Source organism: Myotis daubentonii, chromosome 17 (assembly GCF_963259705.1).
Source record: "Myotis daubentonii chromosome 17, mMyoDau2.1, whole genome shotgun sequence".
Taxonomy (NCBI): domain Eukaryota; kingdom Metazoa; phylum Chordata; class Mammalia; order Chiroptera; family Vespertilionidae; genus Myotis; species Myotis daubentonii.
In genome coordinates, this window is record NC_081856.1 from 223,077 (window position 1) to 246,903 (window position 23,827).

Below are 23,827 nucleotides of genomic sequence, written 5' to 3' on the forward strand. Positions count from 1 at the left end.
TGAGCTCTGTAAACATGAACTCTTAATATTTGAAAGCACAGTCCCGTGAAAACGCCACCAGAAGTACCCGTACTTGTAAACATTACCAGTATTTTCGTCATTTCACAGCTTTCCACTGGAAACCTCCGTGTTGAATTCGACAGTAAATGTAGTAAGAATCTATTTACGTGTACTTGAGGTGTTTATTACACGTTCTTAATCATTTCTGGGAACTATCATTGTGTATTTTAACAGTTTTACCACAATTAGACAGTTTGCTTAGAAGTATTTACTGGAACCGCCACCATTTTAACTGATTCACACAAAAAAATACGCCAAAGCCAATCCTCCTAAATTGTAAACACAAAAACTATTCTCGTGATTCAAAGGCTTTAGACACCAATTCTGAGCTCTGTAAACATGAACTCTTAATATTTGAAAGCACAGTCCCGTGAAAACGCCACCAGAAGTACCCGTACTTGTAAACATTACCAGTATTTTCGTCATTTCACAGCTTTCCACTCGAAACCTCCGTGATTGAATTCGACAGTAAATGTAGTAAGAATCTATTTACGTGTACTTGAGATGTTTATTACACGTTCTTAATCATTTCTGGGAACTCTCATTGTGTATTTTAACAGTTTTACCACAATTAGACAGTTTGCTTAGAAGTATTTACTGGAACCGCCACAATTTTGACTGATTCACACAAAAAAAACGCCAAAGCCAATCCTCCTAAATTGTAAACACAAAAACTATTCTCGTGATTCAAAGGCTTTAGACACCAATTCTGAGCTCTGTAAACATGAACTCTTAATATTTGAAAGCACAGTCCCGTGAAAACGCCACCAGAAGTACCCGTACTTGTAAACATTACCAGTATTTTCGTCATTTCACAGCTTTCCACTGGAAACCTCCGTGTTGAATTCGACAGTAAATGTAGTAAGAATCTATTTACGTGTACTTGAGATGTTTATTACACGTTCTTAATCATTTCTGGGAACTCTCATTGTGTATTTTAACAGTTTTACCACAATTAGACAGTTTGCTTAGAAGTATTTACTGGAACCGCCACCATTTTAACTGATTCACACAAAAAAAAGACAAAGCCAATCCTCCTAAATTGTAAACATAAAAACTATTCTCGTCATTCCAAGGCTTTAGACACCAATTCTGAGCTCTGTAAACATGAACTCTTAATAATTGAAAGCACAGTCCCGTGAAAACGCCACCCGAAGTACCCGGACTTGTAAACATTACCAGTATTTTCGTCATTTCACAGCTTTCCACTCGAAACCTCCGTGATTGAATTCGACAGTAAATGTAGTAAGAATCTATTTACGTGTACTTGAGGTGTTTATTACACGTTCTTAATGATTTCTGGGAACTATCATTGTGTATTTTAACAGTTTTACCACAATTAGACAGTTTGCTTAGAACTGTTTACTGGAACCGCCACCATTTTAACTGATTCACACAAAAAAAATGCCAAAGCCAATCCTCCTAAATTGTAAACATAAAAACTATTCTCGTGATTCAAAGGCTTTAGACACCAATTCTGAGCTCTGTAAACATGAACTCGTAATAATTGAAAACACAGTCCCGTGAAAATGCCACCCGAAGTATCCGGACTTGTAAACATTACCAGTATTTTCGTCATTTCACAGCTTTCCACTGGAAACCTCCGTGATTGAATTCGACAGTAAATGTAGTAAGAATCTATTTACGTGTACTTGAGGTGTTTATTACACGTTCTTAATCATTTCTGGGAACTCTCATTGTGTATTTTAACAGTTTTACCACAATTAGACAGTTTGCTTAGAAGTATTTACTGGAACCGCCACCATTTTAACTGATTCACACAAAAAAATACGCCAAAGCCAATCCTCCTAAATTGTAAACACAAAAACTATTCTCGTGATTCAAAGGCTTTAGACACCAATTCTGAGCTCTGTAAACATGAACTCTTAATATTTGAAAGCACAGTCCCGTGAAAACGCCACCAGAAGTACCCGTACTTGTAAACATTACCAGTATTTTCGTCATTTCACAGCTTTCCACTGGAAACCTCCGTGTTGAATTCGACAGTAAATGTAGTAAGAATCTATTTACGTGTACTTGAGATGTTTATTACACGTTCTTAATCATTTCTGGGAACTCTCATTGTGTATTTTAACAGTTTTACCACAATTTGACAGTTTGCTTAGAAGTATTTACTGGAACCGCCACCATTTTAACTGATTCACACAAAAAAAAAAACGCCAAAGCCAATCCTCCTAAATTGTAAACACAAAAACTATTCTCGTGATTCAAAGGCTTTAGACACCAAATCTGAGCTCTGTAAACATGAACTCTTAATAAGTGAAAGCACAGTCCCGTGAAAACGCCACCAGAAGTACCCGGACTTGTAAACATTACCAGTATTTTCGTCATTTCACAGCTTTCCACTCGAAACCTCCGTGATTGAATTCAACAGTAAATGTAGTAAGAATCTATTTACGTGTACTTGAGGGGTTTATTACACGTTCTTAATCATTTCTGGGAACTATCATTGTGTATTTTAACAGTTTTACCACAATTAGACAGTTTGCTTAGAACTTTTTAGTGGAACCGCCACCATTTTAACTGATTCACACAAAAAATACGGCAAAGCCAATCCTCCTAAATTGAAAACATAAAAACTATTCTCGTGATTCAAAGGCTTTAGACACCAATTCTGAGCTCTGTAAACATGAACTCTTAATAATTGAAAGCACAGTCCCGTGAAAACGCCACCCGAAGTACCCGGACTTGTAAACATTACCAGTATTTTCGTCATTTCACAGCTTTCCACTCGAAACCTCCGTGATTGAATTCGACAGTAATTGTAGTAAGAATCTATTTACGTGTACTTGAGGTGTTTATTACACGTTCTTAATCATTTCTAGGAACTCTCATTGTGTATTTTAACAGTTTTACCACAATTAGACAGTTTGCTTAGAAGTATTTACTGGAACCGCCACAATTTTGACTGATTCACACAAAAAAAACGCCAAAGCCAATCCTCCTAAATTGTAAACACAAAAACTATTCTCGTGATTCAAAGGCTTTAGACACCAAATCTGAGCTCTGTAAACATGAACTCTTAATAAGTGAAAGCACAGTCCCGTGAAAATGCCACCCGAAGTACCCGGACTTGTAAACATTACCAGTATTTTCGTCATTTCACAGCTTTCCACTCGAAACCTCCGTGATTGAATTCGACAGTAAATGTAGTAAGAATCTATTTACGTGTACTTGAGGTGTTTATTACACGTTCTTAATCATTTCTGGGAACTATCATTGTGTATTTTAACAGTTTTACCACAATTAGACAGTTTGCTTAGAACTTTTTAGTGGAACCGCCACCATTTTAACTGATTCACACAAAAAATACGGCAAAGCCAATCCTCCTAAATTGAAAACATAAAAACTATTCTCGTGATTCAAAGGCTTTAGACACCAATTCTGAGCTCTGTAAACATGAACTCTTAATAATTGAAAGCACAGTCCCGTGAAAACGCCACCCGAAGTACCCGGACTTGTAAACATTACCAGTATTTTCGTCATTTCACAGCTTTCCACTCGAAACCTCCGTGATTGAATTCGACAGTAAATGTAGTAAGAATCTATTTACGTGTACTTGAGGTGTTTATTACACGTTCTTAATCATTTCTGGGAACTATCATTGTGTATTGTAACAGTTTTACCACAATTAGACAGTTTGCTTAGAACTGTTTACTGGAACCGCCACCATTTTAACTGATTCACACAAAAAAATACGCCAAAGCCAATCCTCCTAAATTGTAAACATAAAAACTATTCTCGTGATTCAAAGGCTTTAGACACCAATTCTGAGCTCTGTAAACATGAACTCTTAATATTTGAAAGCACAGTCCCGTGAAAACGCCACCAGAAGTACCAATATTTGTAAACATTACCAGTATTTTCGTCATTTCACAGCTTTCCACTGGAAACCTCCGTGTTGAATTCGACAGTAAATGTAGTAAGAATCTATTTACGTGTACTTGAGGTGTTTATTACACGTTCTTAATCATTTCTGGGAACTATCATTGTGTATTTTAACAGTTTTACCACAATTAGACAGTTTGCTTAGAAGTATTTACTTGAACCGCCACCATTTTAACTGATTCACACAAAAAAAATGCCAAAGCCAATCCTCCTAAATTGAAAACATAAAAACTATGCTCGTGATTCAAAGGCTTTAGACACCAATTCTGAGCTCTGTAAACATGAACTCTTAATAATTGAAAGCACAGTCCCGTGAAAACGCCACCCGAAGTACCCGGACTTGTAAACATTACCAGTATTTTCGTCATTTCACAGCTTTCCACTCGAAACCTCCGTGATTGAATTCGACAGTAAATGTAGTAAGAATCTATTTACGTGTACTTGAGGTGTTTATTACACGTTCTTAATCATTTCTGGGAACTATCATTGTGTATTTTAACAGTTTTACCACAATTAGACAGTTTGCTTAGAACTGTTTACTGGAACCGCCACCATTTTAACTGATTCACACAAAAAAAATGCCAAAGCCAATCCTCCTAAATTGTAAACATAAAAACTATTCTCGTGATTCAAAGGCTTTAGACACCAATTCTGAGCTCTGTAAACATGAACTCTTAATAATTGAAAGCACAGTCCCTTGAAAACGCCACCCGAAGTACCCGGACATGTAAACATTACCAGTATTTTCGTCATTTCACAGCTTTCCACTGGAAACCTCCGTGATTGAATTCGACAGTAAATGTAGTAAGAATCTATTTACGTGTACTTGAGGTGTTTATTACACGTTCTTAATCATTTCTGGGAACTATCATTATGTATTTTAACAGTTTTACCACAATTAGACAGTTTGCTTAGAACTGTTTACTGGAACCGCCACCATTTTAACTGATTCACACAAAAAAATACGCCAAAGCCAATCCTCCTAAATTGTAAACATAAAAACTATTCTCGTGATTCAAAGGCTTTAGACACCAATTCTGAGCTCTGTAAACATGAACTCTTAATATTTGAAAGCACAGTCCCGTGAAAACGCCACCAGAAGTACCCGTACTTGTAAACATTACCAGTATTTTCGTCATTTCACAGCTTTCCACTGGAAACCTCCGTGTTGAATTCGACAGTAAATGTAGTAAGAATCTATTTACGTGTACTTGAGGTGTTTATTACACGTTCTTAATCATTTCTGGGAACTATCATTGTGTATTTTAACAGTTTTACCACAATTAGACAGTTTGCTTAGAAGTATTTACTGGAACCGCCACCATTTTAACTGATTCACACAAAAAAATACGCCAAAGCCAATCCTCCTAAATTGTAAACACAAAAACTATTCTCGTGATTCAAAGGCTTTAGACACCAATTCTGAGCTCTGTAAACATGAACTCTTAATATTTGAAAGCACAGTCCCGTGAAAACGCCACCAGAAGTACCCGTACTTGTAAACATTACCAGTATTTTCGTCATTTCACAGCTTTCCACTCGAAACCTCCGTGATTGAATTCGACAGTAAATGTAGTAAGAATCTATTTACGTGTACTTGAGATGTTTATTACACGTTCTTAATCATTTCTGGGAACTCTCATTGTGTATTTTAACAGTTTTACCACAATTAGACAGTTTGCTTAGAAGTATTTACTGGAACCGCCACAATTTTGACTGATTCACACAAAAAAAACGCCAAAGCCAATCCTCCTAAATTGTAAACACAAAAACTATTCTCGTGATTCAAAGGCTTTAGACACCAATTCTGAGCTCTGTAAACATGAACTCTTAATATTTGAAAGCACAGTCCCGTGAAAACGCCACCAGAAGTACCCGTACTTGTAAACATTACCAGTATTTTCGTCATTTCACAGCTTTCCACTGGAAACCTCCGTGTTGAATTCGACAGTAAATGTAGTAAGAATCTATTTACGTGTACTTGAGGTGTTTATTACACGTTCTTAATCATTTCTGGGAACTATCATTGTGTATTTTAACAGTTTTACCACAATTAGACAGTTTGCTTAGAAGTATTTACTGGAACCGCCACCATTTTAACTGATTCACACAAAAAAATACGCCAAAGCCAATCCTCCTAAATTGTAAACACAAAAACTATTCTCATGATTCAAAGGCTTTAGACACCAATTCTGAGCTCTGTAAACATGAACTCTTAATATTTGAAAGCACAGTCCCGTGAAAACGCCACCAGAAGTACCCGTACTTGTAAACATTACCAGTATTTTCCTCATTTCACAGCTTTCCACTCGAAACCTCCGTGATTGAATTCGACAGTAAATGTAGTAAGAATCTATTTACGTGTACTTGAGATGTTTATTACACGTTCTTAATCATTTCTGGGAACTCTCATTGTGTATTTTAACAGTTTTACCACAATTAGACAGTTTGCTTAGAAGTATTTACTGGAACCGCCACAATTTTGACTGATTCACACAAAAAAAACGCCAAAGCCAATCCTCCTAAATTGTAAACACAAAAACTATTCTCGTGATTCAAAGGCTTTAGACACCAATTCTGAGCTCTGTAAACATGAACTCTTAATATTTGAAAGCACAGTCCCGTGAAAACGCCACCAGAAGTACCCGTACTTGTAAACATTACCAGTATTTTCGTCATTTCACAGCTTTCCACTGGAAACCTCCGTGTTGAATTCGACAGTAAATGTAGTAAGAATCTATTTACGTGTACTTGAGATGTTTATTACACGTTCTTAATCATTTCTGGGAACTCTCATTGTGTATTTTAACAGTTTTACCACAATTAGACAGTTTGCTTAGAAGTATTTACTGGAACCGCCACCATTTTAACTGATTCACACAAAAAAAAGACAAAGCCAATCCTCCTAAATTGTAAACATAAAAACTATTCTCGTCATTCCAAGGCTTTAGACACCAATTCTGAGCTCTGTAAACATGAACTCTTAATAATTGAAAGCACAGTCCCGTGAAAACGCCACCCGAAGTACCCGGACTTGTAAACATTACCAGTATTTTCGTCATTTCACAGCTTTCCACTGGAAACCTCCGTGATTGAATTCGAATGTAAATGTAGTAAGAATCTATTTACGTGTACTTGAGGGGTTTATTACACGTTCTTAATCATTTCTGGGAACTCTCATTGTGTATTTTAACAGTTTTACCACAATTAGACAGTTTGCTTAGAAGTATTTACTGGAACCGCCACCATTTTAACTGATTCACACAAAAAAATACGCCAAAGCCAATCCTCCTAAATTGTAAACACAAAAACTATTCTCGTGATTCAAAGGCTTTAGACACCAATTCTGAGCTCTGTAAACATGAACTCTTAATATTTGAAAGCACAGTCCCGTGAAAACGCCACCAGAAGTACCCGTACTTGTAAACATTACCAGTATTTTCGTCATTTCACAGCTTTCCACTCGAAACCTCCGTGATTGAATTCGACAGTAAATGTAGTAAGAATCTATTTACGTGTACTTGAGATGTTTATTACACGTTCTTAATCATTTCTGGGAACTCTCATTGTGTATTTTAACAGTTTTACCACAATTAGACAGTTTGCTTAGAAGTATTTACTGGAACCGCCACAATTTTGACTGATTCACACAAAAAAAACGCCAAAGCCAATCCTCCTAAATTGTAAACACAAAAACTATTCTCGTGATTCAAAGGCTTTAGACACCAATTCTGAGCTCTGTAAACATGAACTCTTAATATTTGAAAGCACAGTCCCGTGAAAACGCCACCAGAAGTACCCGTACTTGTAAACATTACCAGTATTTTCGTCATTTCACAGCTTTCCACTGGAAACCTCCGTGTTGAATTCGACAGTAAATGTAGTAAGAATCTATTTACGTGTACTTGAGATGTTTATTACACGTTCTTAATCATTTCTGGGAACTCTCATTGTGTATTTTAACAGTTTTACCACAATTAGACAGTTTGCTTAGAAGTATTTACTGGAACCGCCACCATTTTAACTGATTCACACAAAAAAAAGACAAAGCCAATCCTCCTAAATTGTAAACATAAAAACTATTCTCGTCATTCCAAGGCTTTAGACACCAATTCTGAGCTCTGTAAACATGAACTCTTAATAATTGAAAGCACAGTCCCGTGAAAACGCCACCCGAAGTACCCGGACTTGTAAACATTACCAGTATTTTCGTCATTTCACAGCTTTCCACTCGAAACCTCCGTGATTGAATTCGACAGTAAATGTAGTAAGAATCTATTTACGTGTACTTGAGGTGTTTATTACACGTTCTTAATGATTTCTGGGAACTATCATTGTGTATTTTAACAGTTTTACCACAATTAGACAGTTTGCTTAGAACTTTTTAGTGGAACCGCCACCATTTTAACTGATTCACACAAAAAATACGGCAAAGCCAATCCTCCTAAATTGAAAACATAAAAACTATTCTCGTGATTCAAAGGCTTTAGACACCAATTCTGAGCTCTGTAAACATGAACTCATAATAATTGAAAGCACAGTCCCGTGAAAACGCCACCCGAAGTACCCGGACTTGTAAACATTACCAGTATTTTCGTCATTTCACAGCTTTCCACTGGAAACCTCCGTGATTGAATTCGACAGTAAATGTAGTAAGAATCTATTTACGTGTACTTGAGGGGTTTATTACACGTTCTTAATCATTTCTGGGAACTCTCATTGTGTATTTTAACAGTTTTACCACAATTAGACAGTTTGCTTAGAAGTATTTACTGGAACCGCCACCATTTTAACTGATTCACACAAAAAAATACGCCAAAGCCAATCCTCCTAAATTGTAAACACAAAAACTATTCTCGTGATTCAAAGGCTTTAGACACCAATTCTGAGCGAGCTCTGTAAACATGAACTCTTAATATTTGAAAGCACAGTCCCGTGAAAACGCCACCAGAAGTACCCGTACTTGTAAACATTACCAGTATTTTCGTCATTTCACAGTTTTCCACTGGAAACCTCCGTGTTGAATTCGACAGTAAATGTAGTAAGAATATATTTACGTGTACTTGAGGTGTTTATTACACGTTCTTAATTATTTCTGGGAACTATCATTGTGTATTTTAACAGTTTTACCACAATTAGACTGTTTGCTTAGAACTTTTTAGTGGAACCGCCACCATTTTAACTGATTCACACAAAAAATACGGCAAAGCCAATCCTCCTAAATTGAAAACATAAAAACTATTCTCGTGATTCAAAGGCTTTAGACACCAATTCTGAGCTCTGTAAACATGAACTCTTAATAATTGAAAGCACAGTCCCGTGAAAACGCCACCCGAAGTACCCGGACTTGTAAACATTACCAGTATTTTCGTCATTTCACAGCTTTCCACTCGAAACCTCCGTGATTGAATTCGACAGTAAATGTAGTAAGAATCTATTTACGTGTACTTGAGGTGTTTATTACACGTTCTTAATGATTTCTGGGAACTATCATTGTGTATTTTAACAGTTTTACCACAATTAGACAGTTTGCTTAGAACTGTTTACTGGAACCGCCACCATTTTAACTGATTCACACAAAAAAAATGCCAAAGCCAATCCTCCTAAATTGTAAACATAAAAACTATTCTCGTGATTCAAAGGCTTTAGACACCAATTCTGAGCTCTGTAAACATGAACTCGTAATAATTGAAAACACAGTCCCGTGAAAATGCCACCCGAAGTACCCGGACTTGTAAACATTACCAGTATTTTCGTCATTTCACAGCTTTCCACTGGAAACCTCCGTGATTGAATTCGACAGTAAATGTAGTAAGAATCTATTTACGTGTACTTGAGGTGTTTATTACACGTTCTTAATCATTTCTGGGAACTATCATTGTGTATTTTAACAGTTTTACCACAATTAGACAGTTTGCTTAGAAGTATTTACTGGAACCGCCACCATTTTAACTGATACACACAAAAAAATACGCCAAAGCCAATCCTCCTAAATTGTAAACACAAAAACTATTCTCGTGATTCAAAGGCTTTAGACACCAATTCTGAGCTCTGTAAACATGAACTCTTAATATTTGAAAGCACAGTCCCGTGAAAACGCCACCAGAAGTACCCGTACTTGTAAACATTACCAGTATTTTCGTCATTTCACAGCTTTCCACTGGAAACCTCCGTGTTGAATTCGACAGTAAATGTAGTAAGAATCTATTTACGTGTACTTGAGATGTTTATTACACGTTCTTAATCATTTCTGGGAACTCTCATTGTGTATTTTAACAGTTTTACCACAATTAGACAGTTTGCTTAGAAGTATTTACTGGAACCGCCACCATTTTAACTGATTCACACAAAAAAAAGACAAAGCCAATCCTCCTAAATTGTAAACATAAAAACTATTCTCTTCATTCCAAGGCTTTAGACACCAATTCTGAGCTCTGTAAACATGAACTCTTAATAATTGAAAGCACAGTCCCGTGAAAACGCCACCCGAAGTACCCGGACTTGTAAACATTACCAGTATTTTCGTCATTTCACAGCTTTCCACTCGAAACCTCCGTGATTGAATTCGACAGTAAATGTAGTAAGAATCTATTTACGTGTACTTGAGGTGTTTATTACACGTTCTTAATGATTTCTGGGAACTATCATTGTGTATTTTAACAGTTTTACCACAATTAGACAGTTTGCTTAGAACTTTTTAGTGGAACCGCCACCATTTTAACTGATTCACACAAAAAATACGGCAAAGCCAATCCTCCTAAATTGAAAACATAAAAACTATTCTCGTGATTCAAAGGCTTTAGACACCAATTCTGAGCTCTGTAAACATGAACTCTTAATAATTGAAAGCACAGTCCCGTGAAAACGCCACCCGAAGTACCCGGACTTGTAAACATTACCAGTATTTTCGTCATTTCACAGCTTTCCACTGGAAACCTCCGTGATTGAATTCGACAGTAAATGTAGTAAGAATCTATTTACGTGTACTTGAGGGGTTTATTACACGTTCTTAATCATTTCTGGGAACTCTCATTGTGTATTTTAACAGTTTTACCACAATTAGACAGTTTGCTTAGAAGTATTTACTGGAACCGCCACCATTTTAACTGATTCACACAAAAAAATACGCCAAAGCCAATCCTCCTAAATTGTAAACACAAAAACTATTCTCGTGATTCAAAGGCTTTAGACACCAATTCTGAGCGAGCTCTGTAAACATGAACTCTTAATATTTGAAAGCACAGTCCCGTGAAAACGCCACCAGAAGTACCCGTACTTGTAAACATTACCAGTATTTTCGTCATTTCACAGTTTTCCACTGGAAACCTCCGTGTTGAATTCGACAGTAAATGTAGTAAGAATCTATTTACGTGTACTTGAGGTGTTTATTACACGTTCTTAATTATTTCTGGGAACTATCATTGTGTATTTTAACAGTTTTACCACAATTAGACAGTTTGCTTAGAACTGTTTACTGGAACCGCCACCATTTTAACTGATTCACACAAAAAAAATGCCAAAGCCAATCCTCCTAAATTGAAAACATAAAAACTATTCTCGTGATTCAAAGGCTTTAGACACCAATTCTGAGCTCTGTAAACATGAACTCGTAATAATTGAAAACACAGTCCCGTGAAAATGCCACCCGAAGTACCCGGACTTGTAAACATTACCAGTATTTTCGTCATTTCACAGCTTTCCACTGGAAACCTCCGTGATTGAATTCGACAGTAAATGTAGTAAGAATCTATTTACGTGTACTTGAGGTGTTTATTACACGTTCTTAATCATTTCTGGGAACTCTCATTGTGTATTTTAACAGTTTTACCACAATTAGACAGTTTGCTTAGAAGTATTTACTGGAACCGCCACCATTTTAACTGATTCACACAAAAAAATACGCCAAAGCCAATCCTCCTAAATTGTAAACACAAAAACTATTCTCGTGATTCAAAGGCTTTAGACACCAATTCTGAGCTCTGTAAACATGAACTCTTAATATTTGAAAGCACAGTCCCGTGAAAACGCCACCAGAAGTACCAATATTTGTAAACATTACCAGTATTTTCGTCATTTCACAGCTTTCCACTGGAAACCTCCGTGTTGAATTCGACAGTAAATGTAGTAAGAATCTATTTACGTGTACTTGAGATGTTTATTACACGTTCTTAATCATTTCTGGGAACTCTCATTGTGTATTTTAACAGTTTTACCACAATTAGACAGTTTGCTTAGAAGTATTTACTGGAACCGCCACCATTTTAACTGATTCACACAAAAAAAAGACAAAGCCAATCCTCCTAAATTGTAAACATAAAAACTATTCTCGTCATTCCAAGGCTTTAGACACCAATTCTGAGCTCTGTAAACATGAACTCTTAATAATTGAAAGCACAGTCCCGTGAAAACGCCACCCGAAGTACCCGGACTTGTAAACATTACCAGTATTTTCGTCATTTCACAGCTTTCCACTCGAAACCTCCGTGATTGAATTCGACAGTAAATGTAGTAAGAATCTATTTACGTGTACTTGAGGTGTTTATTACACGTTCTTAATGATTTCTGGGAACTATCATTGTGTATTTTAACAGTTTTACCACAATTAGACAGTTTGCTTAGAACTGTTTACTGGAACCGCCACCATTTTAACTGATTCACACAAAAAAAATGCCAAAGCCAATCCTCCTAAATTGTAAACATAAAAACTATTCTCGTGATTCAAAGGCTTTAGACACCAATTCTGAGCTCTGTAAACATGAACTCGTAATAATTGAAAACACAGTCCCGTGAAAATGCCACCCGAAGTACCCGGACTTGTAAACATTACTAGTATTTTCGTCATTTCACAGCTTTCCACTGGAAACCTCGGTGATTGAATTCGAAAGTAAATGTAGTAAGAATCTATTTACGTGTACTTGAGGGGTTTATTACACGTTCTTAATCATTTCTGGGAACTCTCATTGTGTATTTTAACAGTTTTACCACAATTAGACAGTTTGCTTAGAAGTATTTACTGGAACCGCCACCATTTTAACTGATTCACACAAAAAAATACGCCAAAGCCAATCCTCCTAAATTGTAAACACAAAAACTATTCTCGTGATTCAAAGGCTTTAGACACCAATTCTGAGCTCTGTAAACATGAACTCTTAATAATTGAAAGCACAGTCCCGTGAAAACGCCACCCGAAGTACCTGGACTTGTAAACATTACCAGTATTTTCGTCATTTCACAGCTTTCCACTCGAAACCTCCGTGATTGAATTCGACAGTAAATGTAGTAAGAATCTATTTACGTGTACTTGAGGTGTTTATTACACGTTCTTAATTATTTCTGGGAACTATCATTGTGTATTTTAACAGTTTTACCACAATTAGACAGTTTGCTTAGAACTGTTTACTGGAACCGCCACCATTTTAACTGATTCACACAAAAAAAATGCCAAAGCCAATCCTCCTAAATTGAAAACATAAAAACTATTCTCGTGATTCAAAGGCTTTAGACACCAATTCTGAGCTCTGTAAACATGAACTCTTAATATTTGAAAGCACAGTCCCGTGAAAACGCCACCAGAAGTACCAATATTTGTAAACATTACCAGTATTTTCGTCATTTCACAGCTTTCCACTGGAAACCTCCGTGTTGAATTCGACAGTAAATGTAGTAAGAATCTATTTACGTGTACTTGAGATGTTTATTACACGTTCTTAATCATTTCTGGGAACTCTCATTGTGTATTTTAACAGTTTTACCACAATTAGACAGTTTGCTTAGAAGTATTTACTGGAACCGCCACCATTTTAACTGATTCACACAAAAAAAAGACAAAGCCAATCCTCCTAAATTGTAAACATAAAAACTATTCTCGTCATTCCAAGGCTTTAGACACCAATTCTGAGCGAGCTCTGTAAACATGAACTCTTAATATTTGAAAGCACAGTCCCGTGAAAACGCCACCCGAAGTACCCGGACTTGTAAACATTACCAGTATTTTCGTCATTTCACAGCTTTCCACTCGAAACCTCCGTGATTGAATTCGACAGTAAATGTAGTAAGAATCTATTTACGTGTACTTGAGGTGTTTATTACACGTTCTTAATGATTTCTGGGAACTATCATTGTGTATTTTAACAGTTTTACCACAATTAGACAGTTTGCTTAGAACTGTTTACTGGAACCGCCACCATTTTAACTGATTCACACAAAAAAAATGCCAAAGCCAATCCTCCTAAATTGTAAACATAAAAACTATTCTCGTGATTCAAAGGCTTTAGACACCAATTCTGAGCTCTGTAAACATGAACTCGTAATAATTGAAAACACAGTCCCGTGAAAATGCCACCCGAAGTACCCGGACTTGTAAACATTACTAGTATTTTCGTCATTTCACAGCTTTCCACTGGAAACCTCGGTGATTGAATTCGAAAGTAAATGTAGTAAGAATCTATTTACGTGTACTTGAGGGGTTTATTACACGTTCTTAATCATTTCTGGGAACTCTCATTGTGTATTTTAACAGTTTTACCACAATTAGACAGTTTGCTTAGAAGTATTTACTGGAACCGCCACCATTTTAACTGATTCACACAAAAAAATACGCCAAAGCCAATCCTCCTAAATTGTAAACACAAAAACTATTCTCGTGATTCAAAGGCTTTAGACACCAATTCTGAGCTCTGTAAACATGAACTCTTAATAATTGAAAGCACAGTCCCGTGAAAACGCCACCCGAAGTACCCGGACTTGTAAACATTACCAGTATTTTCGTCATTTCACAGCTTTCCACTCGAAACCTCCGTGATTGAATTCGACAGTAAATGTAGTAAGAATCTATTTACGTGTACTTGAGGTGTTTATTACACGTTCTTAATTATTTCTGGGAACTATCATTGTGTATTTTAACAGTTTTACCACAATTAGACAGTTTGCTTAGAACTTTTTAGTGGAACCGCCACCATTTTAACTGATTCACACAAAAAATACGGCAAAGCCAATCCTCCTAAATTGAAAACATAAAAACTATTCTCGTGATTCAAAGGCTTTAGACACCAATTCTGAGCTCTGTAAACATGAACTCTTAATAATTGAAAGCACAGTCCCGTGAAAACGCCACCCGAAGTACCCGGACTTGTAAACATTACCAGTATTTTCGTCATTTCACAGCTTTCCACTCGAAACCTCCGTGATTGAATTCGACAGTAAATGTAGTAAGAATCTATTTACGTGTACTTGAGGTGTTTATTACACGTTCTTAATGATTTCTGGGAACTATCATTGTGTATTTTAACAGTTTTACCACAATTAGACAGTTTGCTTAGAACTGTTTACTGGAACCGCCACCATTTTAACTGATTCACACAAAAAAAATGCCAAAGCCAATCCTCCTAAATTGAAAACATAAAAACTATTCTCGTGATTCAAAGGCTTTAGACACCAATTCTGAGCTCTGTAAACATGAACTCGTAATAATTGAAAACACAGTCCCGTGAAAATGCCACCCGAAGTACCCGGACTTGTAAACATTACCAGTATTTTCGTCATTTCACAGCTTTCCACTGGAAACCTCCGTGATTGAATTCGACAGTAAATGTAGTAAGAATCTATTTACGTGTACTTGAGGTGTTTATTACACGTTCTTAATCATTTCTGGGAACTCTCATTGTGTATTTTAACAGTTTTACCACAATTAGACAGTTTGCTTAGAAGTATTTACTGGAACTGCCACCATTTTAACTGATTCACACAAAAAAATACGCCAAAGCCAATCCTCCTAAATTGTAAACATAAAAACTATTCTCGTGATTCAAAGGCTTTAGACACCAATTCTGAGCTCTGTAAACATGAACTCTTAATATTTGAAAGCACAGTCCCGTGAAAACGCCACCAGAAGTACCAATATTTGTAAACATTACCAGTATTTTCGTCATTTCACAGCTTTCCACTGGAAACCTCCGTGTTGAATTCGACAGTAAATGTAGTAAGAATCTATTTACGTGTACTTGAGATGTTTATTACACGTTCTTAATCATTTCTGGGAACTCTCATTGTGTATTTTAACAGTTTTACCACAATTAGACAGTTTGCTTAGAAGTATTTACTGGAACCGCCACCATTTTAACTGATTCACACAAAAAAAAGACAAAGCCAATCCTCCTAAATTGTAAACATAAAAACTATTCTCGTCATTCCAAGGCTTTAGACACCAATTCTGAGCTCTGTAAACATGAACTCTTAATAATTGAAAGCACAGTCCCGTGAAAACGCCACCCGAAGTACCCGGACTTGTAAACATTACCAGTATTTTCGTCATTTCACAGCTTTCCACTCGAAACCTCCGTGATTGAATTCGACAGTAAATGTAGTAAGAATCTATTTACGTGTACTTGAGGTGTTTATTACACGTTCTTAATGATTTCTGGGAACTATCATTGTGTATTTTAACAGTTTTACCACAATTAGACAGTTTGCTTAGAACTGTTTACTGGAACCGCCACCATTTTAACTGATTCACACAAAAAAAATGCCAAAGCCAATCCTCCTAAATTGTAAACATAAAAACTATTCTCGTGATTCAAAGGCTTTAGACACCAATTCTGAGCTCTGTAAACATGAACTCGTAATAATTGAAAACACAGTCCCGTGAAAATGCCACCCGAAGTACCCGGACTTGTAAACATTACTAGTATTTTCGTCATTTCACAGCTTTCCACTGGAAACCTCGGTGATTGAATTCGAAAGTAAATGTAGTAAGAATCTATTTACGTGTACTTGAGGGGTTTATTACACGTTCTTAATCATTTCTGGGAACTCTCATTGTGTATTTTAACAGTTTTACCACAATTAGACAGTTTGCTTAGAAGTATTTACTGGAACCGCCACCATTTTAACTGATTCACACAAAAAAATACGCCAAAGCCAATCCTCCTAAATTGTAAACACAAAAACTATTCTCGTGATTCAAAGGCTTTAGACACCAATTCTGAGCTCTGTAAACATGAACTCTTAATAATTGAAAGCACAGTCCCGTGAAAACGCCACCCGAAGTACCCGGACTTGTAAACATTACCAGTATTTTCGTCATTTCACAGCTTTCCACTCGAAACCTCCGTGATTGAATTCGACAGTAAATGTAGTAAGAATCTATTTACGTGTACTTGAGGTGTTTATTACACGTTCTTAATGATTTCTGGGAACTATCATTGTGTATTTTAACAGTTTTACCACAATTAGACAGTTTGCTTAGAACTGTTTACTGGAACCGCCACCATTTTAACTGATTCACACAAAAAAAATGCCAAAGCCAATCCTCCTAAATTGAAAACATAAAAACTATTCTCGTGATTCAAAGGCTTTAGACACCAATTCTGAGCTCTGTAAACATGAACTCTTAATATTTGAAAGCACAGTCCCGTGAAAACGCCACCAGAAGTACCAATATTTGTAAACATTACCAGTATTTTCGTCATTTCACAGCTTTCCACTGGAAACCTCCGTGTTGAATTCGACAGTAAATGTAGTAAGAATCTATTTACGTGTACTTGAGATGTTTATTACACGTTCTTAATCATTTCTGGGAACTCTCATTGTGTATTTTAACAGTTTTACCACAATTAGACAGTTTGCTTAGAAGTATTTACTGGAACCGCCACCATTTTAACTGATTCACACAAAAAAAAGACAAAGCCAATCCTCCTAAATTGTAAACATAAAAACTATTCTCGTCATTCCAAGGCTTTAGACACCAATTCTGAGCTCTGTAAACATGAACTCTTAATAATTGAAAGCACAGTCCCGTGAAAACGCCACCCGAAGTACCCGGACTTGTAAACATTACCAGTATTTTCGTCATTTCACAGCTTTCCACTCGAAACCTCCGTGATTGAATTCGACAGTAAATGTAGTAAGAATCTATTTACGTGTACTTGAGGTGTTTATTACACGTTCTTAATGATTTCTGGGAACTATCATTGTGTATTTTAACAGTTTTACCACAATTAGACAGTTTGCTTAGAACTGTTTACTGGAACCGCCACCATTTTAACTGATTCACACAAAAAAAATGCCAAAGCCAATCCTCCTAAATTGTAAACATAAAAACTATTCTCGTGATTCAAAGGCTTTAGACACCAATTCTGAGCTCTGTAAACATGAACTCGTAATAATTGAAAACACAGTCCCGTGAAAATGCCACCCGAAGTACCCGGACTTGTAAACATTACTAGTATTTTCGTCATTTCACAGCTTTCCACTGGAAACCTCGGTGATTGAATTCGAAAGTAAATGTAGTAAGAATCTATTTACGTGTACTTGAGGGGTTTATTACACGTTCTTAATCATTTCTGGGAACTCTCATTGTGTATTTTAACAGTTTTACCACAATTAGACAGTTTGCTTAGAAGTATTTACTGGAACCGCCACCATTTTAACTGATTCACACAAAAAAATACGCCAAAGCCAATCCTCCTAAATTGTAAACACAAAAACTATTCTCGTGATTCAAAGGCTTTAGACACCAATTCTGAGCTCTGTAAACATGAACTCTTAATAATTGAAAGCACAGTCCCGTGAAAACGCCACCCGAAGTACCCGGACTTGTAAACATTACCAGTATTTTCGTCATTTCACAGCTTTCCACTCGAAACCTCCGTGATTGAATTCGACAGTAAATGTAGTAAGAATCTATTTACGTGTACTTGAGGTGTTTATTACACGTTCTTAATTATTTCTGGGAACTATCATTGTGTATTTTAACAGTTTTACCACAATTAGACAGTTTGCTTAGAACTTTTTAGTGGAACCGCCACCATTTTAACTGATTCACACAAAAAATACGGCAAAGCCAATCCTCCTAAATTGAAAACATAAAAACTATTCTCGTGATTCAAAGGCTTTAGACACCAATTCTGAGCTCTGTAAACATGAACTCTTAATAATTGAAAGCACAGTCCCGTGAAAACGCCACCCGAAGTACCCGGACTTGTAAACATTACCAGTATTTTCGTCATTTCACAGCTTTCCACTGGAAACCTCCGTGATTGAATTCGACAGTAAATGTAGTAAGAATCTATTTACGTGTACTTGAGGGGTTTATTACACGTTCTTAATCATTTCTGGGAACTCTCATTGTGTCTTTTAACAGTTTTACCACAACTAGACAGTTTGCTTAGAAGTATTTACTGGAACCGCCACCATTTTAACTGATTCACACAAAAAAATACGCCAAAGCCAATCCTCCTAAATTGTAAACACAAAAACTATTCTCGTGATTCAAAGGCTTTAGACACCAATTCTGAGCGAGCTCTGTAAACATGAACTCTTAATATTTAAAAGCACAGTCCCGTGAAAACGCCACCAGAAGTACCCGTACTTGTAAACATTACCAGTATTTTCGTCATTTCACAGTTTTCCACTGGAAACCTCCGTGTTGAATTCGACAGTAAATGTAGTAAGAATCTATTTACGTGTACTTGAGGTGTTTATTACACGTTCTTAATTATTTCTGGGAACTATCATTGTGTATTTTAACAGTTTTACCACAATTAGACAGTTTGCTTAGAACTTTTTAGTGGAACCGCCACCATTTTAACTGATTCACACAAAAAATACGGCAAAGCCAATCCTCCTAAATTGAAAACATAAAAACTATTCTCGTGATTCAAAGGCTTTAGACACCAATTCTGAGCTCTGTAAACATGAACTCTTAATAATTGAAAGCACAGTCCCGTGAAAACGCCACCCGAAGTACCCGGACTTGTAAACATTACCAGTATTTTCGTCATTTCACAGCTTTCCACTCGAAACCTCCGTGATTGAATTCGACAGTAAATGTAGTAAGAATCTATTTACGTGTACTTGAGGTGTTTATTACACGTTCTTAATGATTTCTGGGAACTATCATTGTGTATTTTAACAGTTTTACCACAATTAGACAGTTTGCTTAGAACTGTTTACTGGAACCGCCACCATTTTAACTGATTCACACAAAAAAAATGCCAAAGCCAATCCTCCTAAATTGTAAACATAAAAACTATTCTCGTGATTCAAAGGCTTTAGACACCAATTCTGAGCTCTGTAAACATGAACTCGTAATAATTGAAAACACAGTCCCGTGAAAATGCCACCCGAAGTACCCGGACTTGTAAACATTACCAGTATTTTCGTCATTTCACAGCTTTCCACTGGAAACCTCCGTGATTGAATTCGACAGTAAATGTAGTAAGAATCTATTTACGTGTACTTGAGGTGTTTATTACACGTTCTTAATCATTTCTGGGAACTCTCATTGTGTATTTTAACAGTTTTACCACAATTAGACAGTTTGCTTAGAAGTATTTACTGGAACCGCCACCATTTTAACTGATTCACACAAAAAAATACGCCAAAGCCAATCCTCCTAAATTGTAAACACAAAAACTATTCTCGTGATTCAAAGGCTTTAGACACCAATTCTGAGCTCTGTAAACATGAACTCTTAATATTTGAAAGCACAGTCCCGTGAAAACGCCACCAGAAGTACCCGTACTTGTAAACATTACCAGTATTTTCGTCATTTCACAGCTTTCCACTGGAAACCTCCGTGTTGAATTCGACAGTAAATGTAGTAAGAATCTATTTACGTGTACTTGAGATGTTTATTACACGTTCTTAATCATTTCTGGGAACTCTCATTGTGTATTTTAACAGTTTTACCACAATTAGACAGTTTGCTTAGAAGTATTTACTGGAACCGCCACCATTTTAACTGATTCACACAAAAAAAACGCCAAAGCCAATCCTCCTAAATTGTAAACATAAAAACTATTCTCGTGATTCAAAGGCTTTAGACACCAAATCTGAGCTCTGTAAACATGAACTCTTAATAATTGAAAGCACAGTCCCGTGAAAACGCCACCCGAAGTACCCGGACTTGTAAACATTACCAGTATTTTCGTCATTTCACAGCTTTCCACTCGAAACCTCCGTGATTGAATTCGACAGTAAATGTAGTAAGAATCTATTTACGTGTACTTGAGGTGTTTATTACACGTTCTTAATTATTTCTGGGAACTATCATTGTGTATTTTAACAGTTTTACCACAATTAGACAGTTTGCTTAGAACTTTTTAGTGGAACCGCCACCATTTTAACTGATTCACACAAAAAATACGGCAAAGCCAATCCTCCTAAATTGAAAACATAAAAACTATTCTCCTGATTCAAAGGCTTTAGACACCAATTCTGAGCTCTGTAAACATGAACTCTTAATAATTGAAAGCACAGTCCCGTGAAAACGCCACCCGAAGTACCCGGACTTGTAAACATTACCAGTATTTTCGTCATTTCACAGCTTTCCACTGGAAACCTCCGTGATTGAATTCGACAGTAAATGTAGTAAGAATCTATTTACGTGTACTTGAGGGGTTTATTACACGTTCTTAATCATTTATGGGAACTCTCATTGTGTATTTTAACAGTTTTACCACAATTAGACAGTTTGCTTAGAAGTATTTACTGGAACCGCCACCATTTTAACGGATTCACACAAAAAAATACGCCAAAGCCAATCCTCCTAAATTGTAAACACAAAAACTATTCTCGTGATTCAAAGGCTTTAGACACCAATTCTGAGCGAGCTCTGTAAACATGAACTCTTAATATTTGAAAGCACAGTCCCGTGAAAACGCCACCAGAAGTACCCGTACTTGTAAACATTACCAGTATTTTCGTCATTTCACAGTTTTCCACTGGAAACCTCCGTGTTGAATTCGACAGTAAATGTAGTAAGAATCTATTTACGTGTACTTGAGGTGTTTATTACACGTTCTTAATTATTTCTGGGAACTATCATTGTGTATTTTAACAGTTTTACCACAATTAGACAGTTTGCTTAGAACTTTTTAGTGGAACCGCCACCATTTTAACTGATTCACACAAAAAATACGGCAAAGCCAATCCTCCTAAATTGAAAACATAAAAACTATTCTCGTGAATCAAAGGCTTTAGACACCAATTCTGAGCTCTGTAAACATGAACTCGTAATAATTGAAAACACAGTCCCGTGAAAATGCCACCCGAAGTACCCGGACTTGTAAACATTACCAGTATTTTCGTCATTTCACAGCTTTCCACTGGAAACCTCCGTGATTGAATTCGACAGTAAATGTAGTAAGAATCTATTTACGTGTACTTGAGGTGTTTATTACACGTTCTTAATCATTTCTGGGAACTCTCATTGTGTATTTTAACAGTTTTACCACAATTAGACAGTTTGCTTAGAAGTATTTACTGGAACCGCCACCATTTTAACTGATTCACACAAAAAAATACGCCAAAGCCAATCCTCCTAAATTGTAAACACAAAAACTATTCTCGTGATTCAAAGGCTTTAGACACCAATTCTGAGCTCTGTAAACATGAACTCTTAATATTTGAAAGCACAGTCCCGTGAAAACGCCACCAGAAGTACCCGTACTTGTAAACATTACCAGTATTTTCGTCATTTCACAGCTTTCCACTGGAAACCTCCGTGTTGAATTCGACAGTAAATGTAGTAAGAATCTATTTACGTGTACTTGAGGGGTTTATTACACGTTCTTAATCATTTCTGGGAACTCTCATTGTGTATTTTAACAGTTTTACCACAATTAGACAGTTTGCTTAGAAGTATTTACTGGAACCGCCACCATTTTAACTGATTCACACAAAAAAAAAACGCCAAAGCCAATCCTCCTAAATTGTAAACACAAAAACTATTCTCGTGATTCAAAGGCTTTAGACACCAAATCTGAGCTCTGTAAACATGAACTCTTAATATTTGAAAGCACAGTCCCGTGAAAACGCCACCCGAAGTACCCGGACTTGTAAACATTACCAGTATTTTCGTCATTTCACAGCTTTCCACTCGAAACCTCCGTGATTGAATTCAACAGTAAATGTAGTAAGAATCTATTTACGTGTACTTGAGGGGTTTATTACACGTTCTTAATCATTTCTGGGAACTCTCATTGTGTATTTTAACAGTTTTACCACAATTAGACAGTTTGCTTAGAACTTTTTAGTGGAACCGCCACCATTTTAACTGATTCACACAAAAAATACGGCAAAGCCAATCCTCCTAAATTGAAAACATAAAAACTATTCTCGTGATTCAAAGGCTTTAGACACCAATTCTGAGCTCTGTAAACATGAACTCTTAATAATTGAAAGCACAGTCCCGTGAAAACGCCACCCGAAGTACCCGGACTTGTAAACATTACCAGTATTTTCGTCATTTCACAGCTTTCCACTCGAAACCTCCGTGATTGAATTCGACAGTAAATGTAGTAAGAATCTATTTACGTGTACTTGAGGTGTTTATTACACGTTCTTAATCATTTCTAGGAACTCTCATTGTGTATTTTAACAGTTTTACCACAATTAGACAGTTTGCTTAGAAGTATTTACTGGAACCGCCACAATTTTGACTGATTCACACAAAAAAAACGCCAAAGCCAATCCTCCTAAATTGTAAACACAAAAACTATTCTCGTGATTCAAAGGCTTTAGACACCAAATCTGAGCTCTGTAAACATGAACTCTTAATAAGTGAAAGCACAGTCCCGTGAAAATGCCACCCGAAGTACCCGGACTTGTAAACATTACCACTATTTTCGTCATTTCACAGCTTTCCACTCGAAACCTCCGTGATTGAATTCGACAGTAAATGTAGTAAGAATCTATTTACGTGTACTTGAGGTGTTTATTACACGTTCTTAATCATTTCTGGGAACTCTCATTGTGTATTTTAACAGTTTTACCACAATTAGACAGTTTGCTTAGAAGTATTTACTGGAACCGCCACCATTTTAACTGATTCACACAAAAAAATACGCCAAAGCCA